The sequence below is a fragment of the Lissotriton helveticus genome, chromosome 11, assembly GCF_964261635.1.
Source record: "Lissotriton helveticus chromosome 11, aLisHel1.1, whole genome shotgun sequence".
Classification (NCBI taxonomy): domain Eukaryota; kingdom Metazoa; phylum Chordata; class Amphibia; order Caudata; family Salamandridae; genus Lissotriton; species Lissotriton helveticus.
In genome coordinates, this window is record NC_136072.1 from 649958152 (window position 1) to 649976218 (window position 18067).

The 18067-nt window shown below is 45.4% G+C and overlaps 1 protein-coding gene across 1 annotated transcript in view; it reads right to left on the bottom strand.

Annotated features, from left to right (window-relative positions):
* LOC144791733 (thiamine transporter 2-like) overlaps nucleotides 1-18067 on the bottom strand; it is a 577930-nt gene that overhangs the window by 95014 nt on the left and 464849 nt on the right. The window lies entirely within an intron of this gene.

The following is an 18067-nucleotide window of genomic DNA, read 5'->3' on the forward strand; positions in this document are numbered from 1 at the left end:
TACGCACTACCAAATACCCCAACAGGCTTGCAAAAACCAATGTCACCAACTGAAATAAGGCCAGCTGGACCAACAACACAAACAGCACCAAGGACTCCACAGAATGCCCAAATCATGAATACCGATAAGGTCAACGTAATAGAAGAGACGCATAAGCGCACGAATGCCAGTCTTGTGAAAAACATCTTCCAATTTCAAGCCCAGATACACAAGGAGAATAAAAAGGTTAACAAAATGTATAATACAACCCAAGGGCAAGCACAGGACAAGTCACCATTAACCCACAAAGGATCACCTAACATCTCAGGTGGCCAGCACGAAGGAAATAAAACAAGCTCTCCGCAGGAAAAAAAAAATAAGAATAAATACGACCAAGCTTTATTAACACCACTAATGCCATCAACATCATTAACATCAAACTATGCTATATCCCATGAGCAATCAATAACGGAATGCCACCTAGACCAATTCAACAACGAAGCCTGCCACAATTTAGACACAAGCATGTATGAATTGGCACAAAAGGTGTCTCCACACAGTCATTCAACCCCTAGACCGGACCAAGGTATGAGCCCAGTATTGACTAAATCCATAAAGACGATAAAGATAAAGGGCTTAAACCTCTGCTGGCCAACTCAACCACCGATCCATAACAAAGGAAGTACTAAGACACATGGAACCTGCCCCGACAGCCTAACAACTGAAAGTACCCAAGAAGGGCTGAAAACCTGCAGTAAATCAATCGCCCCTGGAATTGAGACACAAGAAATAACTGGAAGCAAACTTGAGGGACAAAAAAACCCCAGCAAAGGAACCCATACCGAAAGGACAAACCAAGGAGCAACAGTAACCGGTTGGGGTACTAAAAACCCCTCATTACAGGAGCCGCCAAGCAAAATCATAGTAGATATATCCAGTGGAACGAACCAAGAGGTGGATATCATTCCACTAACAGACTCATCGCATGTGACTCACAGTGACGCACAGGCAGACTCCTCAATCATAGAAATCTCAAGTGTTTCAGCTGCCCTCAACGCAGCAACAACTAAATCTCCTGAAATACGCCGTGAAACAAGGAATATAACTAAAGAGCAGTACAATGATTTAACACCTTCAAATCAAGTTTCACATGGACTTTCACCTGGCAGCTACGTTGAAGAACAACCACGGCAAAAAAGAGGTTATGACATTGGCGAAAACCTGGAATCCATAATCACATTACATAGTGCACTAGGGTGCATATTGGAAACTTCAATCGAAACCCGCAATATGCAATCTGATAAACTGGATATTCAAATACACCTAATGAGCACAATGGCGGAGTACATAGCTAACATAAATAAAAAACTAGATGATATGGCCAGCGTTTTCGCGACCATTAAGGACCAGACCCGACCATGGGTACAATCTCAAACCTGCACTTGCCATCCAATATTGGAAAAATTAAAGAATTTGCCATCAATACTCACAGATATACTTCAGGAATGCAAACACGCAAATCGCGGTGACAATAACACTCCAATTGAATGTGACCTCATCTCCTTTGAAAATTTCAAGATTCTACAAAACGAACATGCGGACCAATCAAAAGATTCAGTAAAGCAAATACCAACTGAAAAAACCGCACTGCATAAGCTGCAATTGAAACCTGTCAACATAACAGAGGAACCAGAAGCAATCAGCGCAACATCCCTTATCGTACAAAACAATGACCACAAACAACTAGGACCACAATCACTAATCCGAGATGGGTCGAATCAAAATGATCAGAAATGCCTAACCAAGAGGCAAAAAAAACGGGCAAGGAAGATCAGAAATCAACTGTCAAACTGCCCACCAACCAATAAACAAACATTGAAAACATTCCCTATCTTTAATCAGGCAAAACCCAAACTAAAGCTGGAACCGGGCGCCATAGTGAGGAAACACAATCCATCACTTAAAACACAGACAGGACATACAAACTATAAAGACAACGAGGATAGTCAAATACGACCGTGGACAAGTCCCAAGGCCACATTTCAAGCTACAACAAAAAAAAGTCGTCACAAATCGAGGGAGTGGGACCGGTTAAAAACTTAGAAGCAGGGAATGCTAGTAATGCGGAACCTTGGAGTGCAACAACCGCTGCAAATATCACTGATAATAGCATGGATCGAGGGTCAGGAGCAGCTACCAATCTAAACAAAACTCAAGATAATCTTCAGGACGAATCCCGAAAAATGGAGTCCGTTCTCAAACAAACATGGTGCACCACTCCTGATGACAAAAGGAATCCCTCAAACAAGGCGGAGCAAATGAATAGATATGATCTACGTAACAAGAAACCTCACTGGGCTGCACTCAAAGACACAAACAAAAATCAAAAATATATCCCCCCCATTCGGGTCACATTTCCAAGCACTAACGCAACCACAGGGAAAAGTATCATCATTCCGCCTGACCACCAAACTCCGGGGAAAAGTGACCAAAAGTGTCTTAGGCAAATAAGAATAAAGGCTGATAGTCATAAGGATGACCAACCATAACTTACAATACACATTGGCACTAACGGTACTCAAGCACTCCATGAGACTGCAAATGTGGAAAGAATAGGTCAATGTCCTGGACCAGTGATCACATCTAGTGGGCACCACAGAGAACAGGCGGGACCCAACAGATTAGCTCACGAGGCACAAACCACGACAAATAGGCCACTAGCACTAACTCAGAAAGAGACGTACAATCAAATAGGGCAATACCTTCACCTTAATGCAGAGGCTTACAACGATCAGAAATCTGCCACTAATGAAACAGCTCAGATCAGCAGCAAAGCACCCTCTGAGAAGCAGCCAGACACAGCGGGGAAGATATTGTTCATCCCCGGCTACGAGCCCCAAGGCACCCTAGACTACCTAAACCGAGGGAATATTCTCCACCTCAAATCCTCCATTCCCAGCCTAACCCACCTAACGTCGGCTGACCTATCATCAATCGAATTCATCAAGTTAGGAGAGAATGCCTCTAGGGAAGGCACACTTACCACCTGGAGGAGCTTAGAAGTGACAAAAAGCATTCTTGCAGAAGTAAATAAATTTGAAGAGTGGGGAATATCTCTGAAAGAACAATCAAAAAAGGGCTACCCGTCACCATTGCTAAAAAGATCTAGGAAAAGAGAAGACTACACAATCCCGACCACTCATTCAATTCTACACGGTGCCAGGGGGGCAGAAACATCAATTAATAGTTACCAGAGACAAATGCAAGCCATTAATGACAATTGAATCAATTACGAGGCCGGTAAAACTAAAGAAAATGTTATAAAACTGCTCTCATGGAACATCGCAGGCGCAAAAAATATCCTAAATCAAAGCAGGAAAACAGCTACCTGGGATCAATACGATATCATAGCGCTGCAGGAAACTTGGTCAACTGAGCCAATTGATGTACCGGGAAGATTATGTTTCCATGAAAAGGCGACACGCTGTCAGCGCTACGGCCGCGCAAGGGGAGGTCTATCTATTTACGTTTCCACCTCATTAAAAATCAATGTCTCGCGAATGCCGGCTTCAGCAATGGATATGCAAATCATCAAGCTGGAGAGCACAATCAAACGTGTGCCAAGGACAATTGTCCTAATCAATATATACGCCCACCCGAAAAAACAGCAAAAAAAAGATCTGTTCCAACGTGTAGTTAATGTTGTAACTTCCATCCGCTTAGATCACCCAAGTTGGGAGATAATTGCTACGGGCGACTTTAACTCCAATCTTTTGCATCAATCGGAGGAAGAGGACAATATCTCAGTGGCAAACGAAATCTGGAATGTCGAATCTCAGGAGATTATATCGCCCGTGAGATCAGACCAACTGGGTAAGCAGCTGGTTTGGGACCTGGAACAACTTGATATACGGGTATTAAATGGAAGATCGAAGCATGACAAACCGCCAGCTGCTACATACATAGGTCATAATACAAACTCAACTCTGGACTACACATTAATAACATTGCCCCTAATGAGCTTGGTCAAAAAATTTCAAATAATTGGTACTCTAGACAGTGATCATTCCATGCAACACATTGAAATGAAACTAAGCTCCCCTAGGTATACAATGGCTCCAAAAATACCAGGTCAATTATCAACCTTCAACCTGAAGCGGCTTAAGTGGACAAGCAAAACACTATTCCAAATAGCGCTGGATGCCAAAAACCTATTACAAATGGTCATGGCAGAGAATGATCTTTGTTCTGAAACCTGGACCAACTTTCTAGAAAGATTGCCAAAATCAAGCAGCAAGCCCAGGAGGCATAGCAGTCCCACGACCAAAATCAAATTTTCTACAACCACCCTAGTTATGAAGACCCGTCTTCAAAAGCTCACAAGACGGGTACAAGGTTCAAGGACAAAGCAAAGCACCTGGCAAGAAGTTCGGTTGATTAGGAAAGAATACAAAAAGTTAGTATGGAGGGAAAAAAAGAACAAATACAATGACTTTTGGGCCAAATTGATGCATAACATTAAAAAAGCAGATTCCAGAGCGTTCTGGATGCAAATCAATGCAATCAACATAGCAGTACAACCCACAAGCATGACATGCGTCCCGGAAAACCTTTGGGTCCAACACATAGAGGATACATTCGCGGTAAAACCATTGGAGCACCAGGCCATGATGACTACAACAACATCTGAAATTACAAGAACTAGGGTTAAGGAAAGCAAATCCTTTTCCAGTCCCAGAGCCACATCTAATGGAAAGGAGGGCTTGGACCAATCAATCTTGTCAATTGACGATCAACAAATATGTTCTATAATAAAGAAAGGCAAGCAAGAGAGCGCACCGGGGGTCAAATGGCATCCCGCAGGCGATATACAAAGAGGACCCTGAATTCTGGGCGCGCAAATTTAATCTTCTATTCCAGTCCATTAGCAACTCTGGTCGGGTGCCTGAAAGTTGGAGGGGTGCTATCATCAACCCCATCTATAAAGGCGGAGATCGGAAAAACCCATCAAATTACCGCTTAATTGCCCTGATTGATGCAGAGGCAAAATACTATGCATCCCTGGTGCTAGCCGATCTGGTACAGTGGTCTGATATGAATAGCAAGGTTCCGTTAAATCAGACCGGGTTCCGTCGCGGAACTGGTACAATGGCTAATGCAATGACGCTGTGCATTATTGGCGAAAGCAGTCTACTTAACCATCGGGAACTGTATACCTGTTTTGTCGACTTTAAAGCGGCATTCGACTGTGTCAATAGGAATTTGCTATGGGCCAAACTGAAAAAGCATGGCCTGCCGGAGTCAATCCTAATGCCGATCATCGACCTGTATAGCAACACCTGGATGCAGGTAAAAATCAACAATGGGCAAAGGCTAACCAGGAAGATACACACCTTTGATGGGTTGAAGCAAGGTTGTGTGCTGGCTCCCCACCTCTTCAATTTATTCATGGCCGATTTAACATCAAAGCTCGATTTGGTCAATGCCCATCCGCCTCGGCTGGGCACGCTTCGTATAACCCACCTATCTTACGCCGATGATGTGGTCCTATTAAGCCAGACTCGAATAGGCCTGCATCGGCTACTACAGGAGCTGACCCGCTACACAAAACAGAATATGATACAAATAAATTGCGCGAAAACAGAAACCATGGTCATAACCCTATGCCATAAACCGCCACAAACATTTACCATAGACAATGTCAAACTTGAAGCGGTGGGAAGTTACAAGTATCTCGTGATACTGCTGGATAAGCGTCTTAACTTCCAGGCACAGTTCACCAGCATGGAAAAGAAGGGCATGGCCCTATCGCACGCCTTCACGAGCTTAGCTACTGAACTCAAGGGTCCTTTGGTTTCGCCACTGCTAACAATAATGAAAGCCAAACTTATTCCCACGATAGCTTACGGGAGCATACTGCACCACGGCAAGAGTGCACAACTTTTGGATAAGGTGCAAATGAGAATTTACAAGCGCATCTTTGCGCTACCAAGTGAAGCATCCCCGGCCCAGGTAAGACTAGAACTGGGCCTGAAATCTCAAGTGCTACTGAGGAAGTATGAGACCATAAAATTCTGGTATAATGTCTGGATGCACCAAGAGATCATGATCTATCGTGCTAAGTGGGAAACCATCATCAAATGTCCAAACTCAAATTACGCCAAGTACCTCAAAATTTCATTGGAAGCAACAAACCTGATTGAACTCTGGGAAACCAAGCTCCAAGTACCTTTATTCAAACAGGTGGTCAGGAAGGCAGCCATCAAACACTCATTGTTGGATGACAAAATAGCTTTCAGTCTCAGGTCACATGCCTGGATGACTATCCAATCATACAAAAAACTAGTGCCGGCGCACTACCTGGACCTGACCTTCTCGCCTTATATCAAACATAAATATCTTAATATAAGGCTGGGTAGTTTGCCAACCAACGCCAAGCGTCCTAAGTGGAAGCCCCAAGAAAGTGAAGGGTGTGGGCTATGCGGTGCAGCAAGGCAAGACTTTATCCACCTAATTTGCATCTGCCCGGCTCTCATAGAGGAACGTCGGAAGTGGTTGAAAGCCAAGTTCAAGCAGTTTGGAACACGTACCTGTAGGGCTGCGATTATAAAAACATTAAGCACCACAGACCCCCAATTAATTTGTAGATCAATCAAATTTATCGAACATTTTGAGAAAAAACAAAGATCATAGGCAAAATCTTGAACATGGAAATTGTTATTCTTTACCCCAGAAAGACACTTGTTTTTACTACCAATTTTAAATTGTATTATTCTCACATCAGTGTGTTTTTAGTATATTATCATATCTGTATTTTTGTAATGGTTTTAATTAACTATACAATAAAGTTTCTTCTTCTACATACCTATTAGCAATTTAGCATTCGCAAAGGCCGAAATTTTGCGAATTTCGGCCTTTGCGAATGCGAATTTGCTTGATACATATGGCCCTTAAACTGCAGCAGTCAGACTAGAAGGGCAGGCCAGAAGCCATGTCCTTCCTTTAAAACCAGTGGATGGCACAATAAGTGCTGCAGACCATGGTGACATTACCTTTCCATTCCATAGGAGAATTTCTGTACCATATTTCATGGCTTATAAAAACAAGCATTTACAATGCAATGGTCTCGGCATCATTAAAGGTAGAGCTATTGGCATTGCTCATGACATTTTTTTTTCTTTAAATCATAAATAAATGGAATTGTCATTTACATTGTCAATACACACCACTCTGCACTCAACTGCACTCACCTGCACTGCACTCAACTGCACTCACCAGCACTGCACTGCACTCACCTGCACTCACCTGCACTGCACTCAACTGCACTCACCTGCACTGCACTCAACTGCACTCACCTACACTGCACTCACCTGCACTGCACTGCACTCACCTGCACTGCACTGCACTCACCTGCACTGCACTGCACTCACCTGCACTGCACTGCACTCACCTGCACTCACCTGCACTGCACTCACCTGCACTGCACTCACCTGCACTGCACTGCACTCACCTGCACTCACCTGCACTGCACTCACCTGCACTCACCTGCACTCACCTGCACTCACCTGCACTGCACTCACCTGCACTGCACTCACCTGCACTCACCTGCACTGCACTCACCTGCACTGCACTCACCTGCACTCACCTGCACTGCACTCACCTGCACTCACCTGCACTGCACTCACCTGCACTGCACTCACCTGCACTGCACTCACCTGCACTGCACTCACCTGCACTGCACTGCATTCACCTGCACTGCACTCACATGCACTGCACTGCACTCACCTGCACTGCACTCACCTGCACTGCACTCACCTGCACTGCACTCACCTGCACTCACCTGCACTGCACTGCACTCACATGCACTGCACTCACCTGCACTGCACTGCACTGCACTGCACTCACCTGCACTGCACTGCACTAACCTGCACTGCACTGCACTGCACTGCACTCACCTGCATTGCACTGCACTCACCTGCACTGCACTCACCTGCACTGCACTCACCTGCACTGCACTGCACTCGCCTGCACTGCACTCGCCTGCACTGCACTCGCCTGCACTGCACTCGCCTGCACTGCACTGCACTGCACTCACCTGCACTGCACTCACCTGCACTGCACTCACCTGCACTGCACTGCACTCACCTGCACTGCACTCACCTGCACTGCACTCACCTGCACTGCACTGCACTCACCTGCACTGCACTCACCTGCACTGCACTGCACTCACCTGCACTGCACTCACCTGCACTGCACTGCACTCACCTGCACTGCACTCACCTGCACTGCACTGCACCCACCTGCACTGCACTCACCTGCACTGCACTGCACTCACCTGCACTGCACTGCACTCACCTGCACTGCACTGCACTGCACTCACCTGCACTGCACTGCACTCACCTGCACTGCACTCACCTGCACTGCACTCACCTGCACTCACCTGCACTGCACTCACCTGCACTGCACTCACCTGCACTGCACTCACCTGCACTGCACTCACCTGCACTGTACTGCACTCACCTGCACTGCACTGCACTCACCTGCACTGCACTGCACTCACCTGCACTGCATGGCTCTGACCTGCACTGCACTGCACTCACCTGCACTGCACTGCACTCACCTGCACTGCACTCACCTGCACTGCACTCACCTGCACTGCACTGCACTGACCCGCACTGCACTGCACTCACCTGCACTGCACTCACCTGCACTGCACTCACCTGCACTGCACTCACCTGCACTGCACTCACCTGCACTGCACTGCACTGCACTACACTCACCTGCACTGCACTGCACTCACCTGCACTGCACTCACCTGCACTGCACTGCACTCACCTGCACTGCACACACCTGCACTGCACTGCACTGCACTGCACTCACCTGCACTGCACTGCACTCACCTGCACTGCACTCACCTGCACTGCACTCACCTGCACTGCACTGCACTCACCTGCACTGCACTCACCTGCACTGCACTCACCTGCACTGCACTCACCTGCACTGCACTCACCTGCACTGCACTGCACTCACCTGCACTGCACTGCACTCACCTGCACTGCACTCACCTGCACTGCACTCACCTGCACTGCACTGCACTGCTCTGACCTGCACTGCACTGCACTCACCTGCACTGCACTGCACTGCTCTGACCTGCACTGCACTGCACTCACCTGCACTGCACTGCACTCACCTGCACTGCACTGCACTCACCTGCACTGCACTCACCTGCACTGCACTCACCTGCTCTGCACTCACTACTCTGCACTCACTACTCTGCGCACTCACTACTCTGCGCACTCACTACTCTGCGCACTCACTACTCTGCACTCACTACTCTGCACTCACTACTCTGCACTCACTACTCTGCACTCACTACTCACTACTCTGCACTCAGCACTCACTACTCTGCACTCACTACTCTGCACTCACTACTCTGCACTCACTACTCTGCACTCACTACTCTGCGCACTCACTACTCTGCGCACTCACTACTCTGCACTCACTACTCTGCACTCACTACTCTGCACTCACTACTCTGCACTCACTACTCTGCACTCACTACTCTGCACTCACTACTCTGCGCACTCACTACTCTGCACTCACTACTCTGCACTCACTACTCTGCACTCACTACTCACTACTCTGCACTCACTACTCACTACTCTGCACTCACTACTCACTACTCTGCACTCACTACTCTGCACTCACTGCTCTGCACTCACTACTCTGCACTCACTACTCTGCACTCACTACTCTGCACTCTGCACTCACTACTCAGCACTCTGCACTCACTACTCTGCACTCTGCACTCACTACTCACTACTCTGCACTCACTACTCACTACTCTGCACTCACTACTCACTACTCTGCACTCACTACTCTGCACTCACTACTCACTACTCTGCACTCACTACTCACTACTCTGCACTCACTACTCACTACTCTGCACTCACTACTCTGCACTCACTACTCCCTACTCTGCACTCACTACTCTGCACTCACTACTCTGCATTCACTACTCTGCACTCACTACTCACTAATCTGCACTCACTACTCACTACTCTGCAGTCACTACTCACTACTCTGCACTCACTACTCTGCACTCACTACTCTGCACTCACTACTCTGCATTCACTACTCTGCACTCACTACTCACTAATCTGCACTCACTACTCACTACTCTGCACTCACTACTCACTACTCTGCACTCACTACTCACTACTCTGCACTCACTACTCTGCACTCACTACTCACTACTCTGCACTCACTACTCACTACTCTGCACTCAGCACTCACTACTCTGCACTCACTACTCTGCACTCACTACTCTGCGCACTCACTACTCTGCGCACTCACCACTCTGCGCACTCACTACTCTGCGCACTCACTACTCTGTGAAATCACTACTCTGCACACTCACTACTCTGCGCACTCACTACTCTGCACACTCTCTCTGCACTCACACTCTGCACTCACACTCTGCACTCACAACTCTGCACTCACAACTCTGCACTCACTACTCTGCACTCACTACTCTGCACTCACTACTCTGCACTCACTACTCTGCACTCACTACTCTGCACTGTGCACACTCACTCTGCACTGTGCACACCACTGATATCATGGAATCTTCCACCACACTTTCTAAAACTCTATAGTCCGAAGCATAATAGGCACAGAACCAAAAGAAGGGTAGACATTGCTTAAAATAATCTTATTGTATTTATGAGAAGCAAAAGCGAGACTGTGAAATGTGCTGAATATCAGTTTGTTACGAATCAACAGAGTGGAGTTAGAGAACCAAGAAATAGTAATTTAGAATCCGGGTTAGAAGGAGTAGTAATCACAAGTTGAGGATCAACGGGCGCGAAACAGCGTGGTGGGCGCGCAGGAGACGCAGCGTGAGCGTGCACATCAGCTGAAGATCGCCGGAGAAGACACCGAGCCTGCCTGCTGGCGTGACTGACCCGCTGCAGAGGGAAAGAGCCCGGTGAGTGGGGGTAGAGGGGGGCGACAGAGAGGTAGTGGGCAGAGAGGGAGGGTGTGTGTGTGTGTGTGTGCGCGTGCGTGTGTCTGTCTGTGTGTGTCTGGTGTGTGCCTGCCTGCCTGCCTTTGTGTGTGCGCGTCCACAGACCCTGGTCGGCTCGTGCACCGCTCTGTACTCCCTTGCGAGCTTACTCGGCGACAATAGTTCTCGTTGCCGAGACCTAAAGATACATATATCAGTTAGGGGTTAGCTAGTTTACCTAATTCTAAGGATCCAAACACATGAAAAATCTGTGGAATTAGTGCAGAAAAATGGGGATTATTCTGCCTGAACACACAAGTCCTTGAAACAAGTTGATGCATGTTTTGGAAGACCAAGAAGACCATTTTCACTGCCTTTTTCAGGATGAGCTCAAATCAATGCAAAGGCCACATGTGTCAAAGGTTCTAGTTTTCTGATACATCTAAAAAATATATTCATATACTTAACTGTGTAACAAAGTACAACATCTGAATTCATACATATTTGCTAACTAAGAATACTACCAAAAATAAATATTTTGTTGCTGTTGCCAGGTTTTTTTTAATACAATACCACTTTTTCTTACATATTCATCATAATACCTGTATGATGAGTAGATCTCTTATTCTTCAGCAGTGATTCACTCCAAAAGCAACTAATTCTCATATTTAGAGACTCATCGCTTATCCCCAATTACACACTTGTTAAAAATCATGCATTCTCCTTAGAAATGTGCTTCGAAATAATAAGACAGACCTCTTCATATCCCCATGAAGTGCTCCATTCAAATCATCCTCCACAGAAGTTATTTTTAGAGGATACCATCAAGATATTCATTCTACATATATAATATACATAACATATTTTAAGAATCATCACCTATTCCCATGCATTTTTTTTTACAATCCCTGAATGTTAGATCTGCATGTATACCTGTTTGTTAAATTCCATTAAGGCATATTGTTGACCATATGTTGTAGATAAGAAACTACTAGGAGTTCAACTGACAGCCATTGTATTGGGAATAGGACCGCCCGACAAGTAGTCAGCAGTCCCACCCTCCAGATTAGGATGCAACCACTGGGCTTGCAGTCAAAAACATCCCTTTTTCAATTGTGCCTGGCACATGGGGGGTGGATTTTTGGGGGGCACCACATGTGCCCCCCTGTCCATATAGCTGAGGTCCATGGGGCATGGAGGTCCCAATAGGAGCTCCTAAAGTCCCTTTCTATCTGTCTTTGCATGGCTGTGGGACCGCCATGTAAAGGCTGAGGGAAAATTATATTCTAATCCTACAGTGATGCCTCTGCAGGCACCGCACAACCTCCATTGTAGGGATTATGCTCCGATGGGCTCCATGAGCCTGTCGGAGGCAGCAGTCTGTCCCTCCGACCGATGTGCTTTGACCGACCGCATCGTAATTCGGCGGTTGGACTGCTATCCTGGATGTCGGTGGGACCACAACTGACGGCCTGTCGGTGGTTGTTCCACAAACATCATTATAAGGCCCAAAGAGTTTTCAAATTAATAATATTGACGTAGATGTTTTTCAAAATGTTCCATCAGCTATTGAATATAGACAATCCCATACAATCAGAAACCAACATCTCTTATATCTTTGTAAAAGATAATTCAAGCCCCGAATTAAAACTACCCAGAGAAATTCTAATATCGGCAGGTGATATTTCAGAGCCGTATGCCAAACACCAGAAATAGTACACATACAAATAATGTTTTTTTGATAATGTATTGCATTGCAGTACATGCTATTTTTCTAAAATTGTCGTCAGCTTTAATGAGAATTATTGTTTGCTTGAATAGGGCAGCTAGTCCACCTCCTCTTTTGCCTATACGATTTTGAGTGATAGTGTGATAGCCTAGAGCAAAGTTCCTGCAGTCTATTGCACAACTTTAATCAGTCTGTCTGATACCTCTATGAGAGTTTTCGGGGGCCACAAAGGAGGACGTTTGTCCCAGGAGAAAAGAAAATTGTAAAATGCACTTAGAATGCAAAGCACTACCTGAGTATGGGGCACCAAAATCCGATATGAGAAACATTCCATGTACTATGTAACAGCAGACATCAGGATGACAATAACAATGGGGGCAGACCAACTAACTATGAGTCAGACCATACTGTGCACTTCAAAGGGCAGTATGATGTGAATCAGGGGTGGTAGATGGGGTGGTGAAGGAAAGAGAGGGCCACATTTATGAAAAGTTTTGCATCGCTGGACAAAAACAGTGCTGCAACACTTTTCAATGTGTCCTTGCGACACCATGGATGCGCTGTTTTTAAACATGGACCTTTTTGCATGGGAATTCCCACCCTGCATTCATTATATCTGTTGCAGGTATAATGTAGCGCAGGTCTTTACAAAGTGACACATCTGCCTAGATGCGTCACTTTGTATATAGGGCACAGTTTTTATGCCACCGCAGCATCACAAAAAAATGATGTGACAGCGGCATAAGGCTTCATAAATAAGACCCGGAAGGTCTATCTATATCAGTATGTTTTTCTTTGCTGCCGTGCATGTCACCCCGGTGGGACTCCAGGTCCCAGGGTGCACCAAAGGCCCACAATCTGCTGCAGCTGTTTGGGGAGAGGCATGGGAGAGGCATGGCCACCTTGCGCTCATGGGGGAACAACAACACAGGGTCGTGGCTTTGACCCAGTAAGGCTAAGCCTAATATAGCAAAAAAACAACACAACTGCCAGTACTGGACTACACTTAACACTATTTATACTAATCTTTATGAATGAATCATACCGGTCCGTTTTTAGAATTTACGTCACTGAATTTTTTATTAATTCATTTTAATAGTGAAACCATATTACTTCATAAAGACTTCATTTGTTTGTTTATGCATGTACGAACAAATATAACAAAATACATTTTAAAACATCATGTTATGAATATACATTACATTTACAGAATTACAACACATCCACCTTCCATACTGAGCTAACATTCATACCTCATATGTCGCTACATAAAAACATACAACATTGTTTTAGAACCTAATGTCAAAGAAATGGGTTACACGTCCCTATTAATGGTGTTACACTTTGTTATTTAGTCATAACCAGACTTGTTTAGTTGGACGAGTCATTCAAGGAACCAAGCCATATTGTCCAAATCACTAATTTCTTTCCTAAAATCCGATTGACAATAGGTACCAACAAACTGGTCAACAAACTGGTCGACGCATTTCGAACCCCCAATTGCGGGGTTCTCTTCAGGACCAACGCTTCTAATTGTGGGTCACAGTCCCTTTATATTGATGAATAAGGGTAGACACAGGACACAGTGGACACTCTCAGAACGTGTATCAATCTACGTTCACATGTGGGCACGTGACGAATGGGCCCAGATATTGTTTAGAATTGGCCCGATCTCCAACCGCGGCGCCGGGCAATCGACACTTAGTCCTTTGGGTTGTTTAGATTTAACGCGGCAGTGGCGGTCTGCATATCGTTTCTACGTTCCTCTCACAGTAGTCAGGAAGAATAGAGATCATTCGCTCTGTAATGGGTAAACCCATTAATTCATTTTAATAGTGAAACCATATTACTTCATAAAGACTTCATTTGTTTGTTTATGCATGTACGAACAAATATAACAAAATACATTTCAAAACATCATGTTATGAATATACATTACATTTACAGAATTACAACACATCCACCTTCCATACTGAGCTAACATTCATACCTCATATGTCGCTACATAAAAACATACAACATTGTTTTAGAACCTAATGTCAAAGAAATGGGTTACACGTCCCTATTAATGGTTTTACACTTTGTTATTTAGTCATAACCAGACTTGTTTATTTAGACGAGTCATTCAAGGAACCAAGCCATATTGTCCAAACCACTAATTTATTTCCTATAATCCGATTGACAATAGGTACCAACAAACTGGTCAACAAACTGGTCGACGCGTTTCGAACCCCCAATTGCGGGGTTCTCTTCAGGACCAACGCTTCTAATTGTGGGTCACAGCCCCTTTATATTGATGAATAAGGGTAGACAGAGGACACAGTGGACACTCTCAGAACGTGTATCAATCTACGTTCACATGTGGGCACGTAACGAATGGGCCCACATATTGTTTAGAATTGGCACGATCTCCAACCGCGGCGCCGGGCAATGGACACTTAGTCCTTTGGGTTGTTTAGATTTAATGCGGCAGTGGCGGTCTGCATATTGTTTCTACGTTCCGCTCAAGGATAGAGATCATTCGCTCTGTAATGGGTAAACCCATTACAGAGCGAATGATCTCTATCCTTCCTGACTACTGTGAGAGGAACGTAGAAACGATATGCAGACCGCCACTGCCGCGTGAAATCTAAACAACCCAAAGGACTATGTGTCGATTGCCCGGCGCCGCGGTTGGAGATCGGGCCAATTCTAAACAATATCTGGGCCCATTTGTCACGTCCCCACATGTGAACATAGATTGATACACGTTCTGAGAGTGTCCACTGTGTCCTGTGTCTACCCTTATTCATCAATATAAAGGGACTGTGACCCACAATTAGAAGCGTTGGTCCTGAAGAGAACCCCGCAATTGGGGGTTCGAAACGCGTCGACCAGTTTGTTGACCAGTTTGTTGGTACCTATTGTCAATCGGATTTTAGGAAAGAAATTAGTGGTTTGGACAATATGGCTTGGTTCCTTGAATGGCTCGTCTAACTAAACAAGTCTGGTTATGACTAAATAACAAAGTGTAACACCATTAATAGGGACGTGTAACCCATTTCTTTGACATTAGGTTCTAAAACAATGTTGTATGTTTTTATGTAGCGACATATGAGGTATGAATGTTAGCTCAGTATGGAAGGTGGATGTGTTGTAATTCTGTAAATGTAATGTATATTCATAACATGATGTTTTGAAATGTATTTTGTTATATGTGTTCGTACATGCATAAACAAACAAATGAAGTCTTTATGAAGTAATATGGTTTCACTATTAAAATGAATTAATAAAAAATTCAGTGACGTAAATTCGAAAAACGGACCGGTATGATTCATTCATAAAGGTTAGTATAAATACTGTTAAGTGTAGTCCAATACTGGCAGTTGTGTTGTTTTTTTGCACCTTGCGCTCATAGCACTGCCTCGTCCCCCGCAGTGCAGGACACTGTCGTCATCTAGGCTGTTTTCCTGTGCCGCCATACATCACCCTGGTGGAAATCCAGGTCCCAAGGTGCACCGAAGGCCCGCAATCTGCCGCAGCTGTTTGAGAAGAGGCATGGCAACCTCACGCTTAGAGCGCTGCCTCGTCCCTAGCAGTGCGGGATGCCGTTGTCATTGGGGCTGTTTTCCTTTGCTGCTGTGCATCTCACCATGGTGAGACTCCAGGTCCCAGGGTACACCAAAGGCCAACAATCTGCCGCAGCTACTTGGGAGGGGTGTGGCCACTTTGCGCTTATAGCTCTGCCGTGTCCCCCACAGTGCAAGATGCTGTTGTCATTGGGGCGGTTTTCCTTTGCTGCCGTGCATCTCACCCCTGTGGGACTCCAGGTCCCAGAGTGCAATGAAGGCTTGCAATCTGCTTGGGGACAGATGTGGCCACCTCGCGTTTATATCGTTGCCTCATCCCCCGCAGCATGGGACGCTGTGGTCATCAGGGCTGTTTCCCTTTGCTGCTGTGCATCTAACACTGGTGGGACTCGAGGTCCCAGGGTGCACCGAAGGCCCGCAATCTGCAGCAGCTGCTTAGGGAGAGGTATGGCCACCTCGCACTTATAGTGCTGCCTCGTCCCCGGAGGGTGGGCAGCGCCCGCACCAAGCCTGGGCCAAAGGGGGGCACGTCCGCGCTCATCAGACACAGGAAGAGGCAGAGCAGTGCCACCCTCCATGGTCTTCCTCAACTGGATTTACTGCGTTACTCAAGTCCACAAGTAGGTGATTACTTTGAATTTGGGACCTATTCAAGATCACTGACAACTTTTACTACTATCTACTACAGGAGCGAGGGAAATTGAGACCTGGTCTAAAACATTTTCTGAACTGTGCCTTAATTTGTAGCCTTAATTTGTAGGGTAAATCTAAGTGTTACCTGAACTGTTGTTTGATCTCTCTGTCGGGCTAGTGGCTCCTAAAGGTTTATGGGAACATGTTTGCTTAGATTATACACCATATGAGCTAAACACAAACATAAGATACTCCTGCCAATTCTGTGTTAAGTTTATCAACAAGCAAGGAAAATAATGGGGTAGAGAAAGGCCACAGAGACCATTGCCTGTAGGAATAAAGTACCTAAGATAACAGAACCTTAAAAAACTGCAGCAGATAATTGCACACCAGCTGTGACCGATGATTTAATTCAGGAAGTAGAAATGATACTATCCAATGGGAAGAAACTATCTAGTGTTGGTACAAAAAAGATATCGACTTACTATAGCAAACAGGGTAAGTCCAACTGCCCAAAATCTCCCGCACAAAATATCATTGACCGTCACAAATGTGGTGAGTCAGAGCCTCAGAATGTAATCTTACCAATGCCCTCCACAAACCGTGTGATAAGCGATCCTTCCCAAATAAATGCTCCTAGGTCTGGGACATCAACTCCCATCAAGGATGGGAATACTAACAGTGAGACAGAAATTGTAAACTGCTCAAATAGATATGCAACTTTAACACCATTACAAGATCAATGCAGCCTGGGACTACTAAAGCTGGCCCAAAATTGTAAGCCCAAACAAAGTATTAGCAAGGATAAGGAGGTGCAGACTCAAAGGTTAGAAGACATCGACTACACCTTAGAAATACAACATAAATTGAATTCTCTGAAGGACGAGGTATTAGTCCTACAAAAACTAATTGGGGACCTACTACTACGGAATAATATCCCTGAAAATGATAACGTACAAAGTAACAAAGATCACTTTGTTGAGAAATCAATCAATACTCAGTGTGGTTATCCTCAAGGTGGGCACACATATAGAAATCTTCAATTGAATTTTCCAAGTCCACATGTAAGGAACGCTGACCATTCACCATATTCTAACTCTTCATCATTCACATCAGGACTTGGAAATAATCATCAATACACAGGACCGA